The sequence below is a fragment of the Elephantulus edwardii genome, unplaced genomic scaffold, assembly GCF_000299155.1.
Source record: "Elephantulus edwardii isolate Elephantulus edwardi_28Jun2011 unplaced genomic scaffold, EleEdw1.0 scaffold00121, whole genome shotgun sequence".
Lineage (NCBI taxonomy): Eukaryota > Metazoa > Chordata > Mammalia > Macroscelidea > Macroscelididae > Elephantulus > Elephantulus edwardii.
In genome coordinates this window covers 7,320,588-7,322,712 of record NW_006399871.1, presented here as the reverse complement: position 1 = coordinate 7,322,712, position 2,125 = coordinate 7,320,588, and positions in this window count along the sequence as shown.

Genomic DNA, 2,125 nt, shown 5'->3' with positions numbered 1-2,125 from the left:
TTGATTCAGTGACTGGGATAATTGGGATGGATGTGTCGGAGACAGTGCGATTGGCACAGGACAGAGCAGAGTTTAGGGCCGTTGTACATAGGGTCGCTATGAGTCGCAAGCGACTCGATGGCACATAACAACAACGACAACAATAACTTTCATCCTTTCTCCACTTTCGTAAGGTTTCCAAAGGCAAGCTGTTTCGGAAGTGGATGCCACTCCTGCTTCCAAGCTTGTTTTAGTCAGGGAGCTCCACCAAACACTGTCCCCCATGGGTAACCGTTTGACACATCAGTGCCACAGTGTTCAGCTTCACAGCAACCACACGTTACCTCTGTACAGCAAGAGGACATACTTGGTAGAGGGTGGTGAAAAAGAGGAAACGGGATTGACTGACGCCATGGCAGCAACAATGGGCTCAAACACGGTAATGCTCTTGGGGCTGGTGGAGGAGCAGGCAGTGTGTTCATAGGGTCACTAGTAACCAACTTGAAGGCACTTAACAACAACAATATGAAGAGGCAATGCTGGGGCTTTAAACCTTCATCAGGCTGAGCTGGTTTTGATGGGCATCAGGTGAATGAATCCAGCTGGTGAGAGACCACAGCGTTAGAATCCTTTCTCCGAGCCCCGGGCCTGGAGCCCTCCCACTGGCCCAGCTGACTGGTCTATAATCTTTAACAAGAACAGGTTGGAAAAATCGTCCAAGTATCAGAGATGATGGGAACTTCAAATGAACCATTTTATTTTGTGATGAGGAACTAGACCCAGAGAGCAGTGGAGATTTTTCTGGCAGGTCTCCTGGTGAGGGGCTTTGACGAGAGCTGACCCTTACCCCAGATGCTTTCTGCCAGGCATAAGGCAAAGTCCCACAGGGCCTGGAAGGGGAAGACTTGGCCATCATTTCAAAGCTCCATTCAGCCAGTTTTAGCTTATTTTTTGCTATAAGATCAGCTTCAAGTTCCATTCAACTGTTCTGAAAACCTCTAAGTTACCCTTGAAATTTCCAGTGACCTGCAAACAAGGACTCTACCTCGCATCTACTTCAAAACAGAATTTCCACCTGTCCTTCTGAGCCAGTTCCTTTCACTTATGTGATTTCTCCTAGAAGAGAAACTGGAAGCACCCACACTCGGCCTTTTTGACGTTCTCTCTGGTTCTCAGAGCAGCCACACGAGGAGTACTCAGCACCATCTCCTCTCCTCAGCCTCCGAATCCAGCTAGAAATGGTCTGTGGGCCAAATTCAGGAAATAAACATTGCCCCTGGCATTATCATTATCCGTTCATTTCTTCCCTTTTTCTTTAGAACAGCTTCATCTAGACTTTCAACAGATACTTATTTCATAACCTTCACAATCAACACTCTTGGCACCAGCAGCCAGGAAATGAAAAGATTAATTGCATTGGGAAAGTCTGCTGTCAGGGACCTCTCTAAAGTACTGAAGAGCAATGATGTCAGTCTGGAGACTAAGGTGTGCCTGATCCAGGCCATAATCTTTGTAATTACTTGCTATGCATCAGAAAGCTGGACAATGACTAGGGATAATAGAAAGATAATTGATGCCTTTGAGCTGTGGTGCTGGAGAAGAGAGTTGAATATACCATGGATGGCTAGGGAGGGGGAGATCAGGCTGCTCCTTGGAGGCAAAGATTCTGAAGCTTTTGTTTTTGTGGCTATGGATGCCCTTCAGGACTGCCTTCTTGTTCTTTAATGCTTTTACGTTGGCTGAGGAATCACTCCTGCCTCAGGTACCCATAGCTGCATACCTGGGCTTACACTATAACATCTGGCAAGAAAAGAGCGGTTTCAGGTGACGCAGGTAAGAAGTTTATAGTATTGCCAGCGTCTTCCCCTGCTCCATGTTCTCTAGATAGCTCAGAAATGTGGCAATCTGTCTAGTGGTGAACACACTTTCGCTCCTCTCATATCAAGGGTGCACACACACTGTTGAAGGTGTGTGAGCCAACCATTCATACCCATATTCCACTCTGTTTGAGATAACAAATGCTTCAATTACCCATTCTAATTCTCTATCAGACCTCTAGTACTCTGAGGGTGGTTGTTGTTGTTTAATGCCGTAGAGTCGTAGACGACTCATAGTGACCCTATGAACAAACAGCCTGATCACTGTT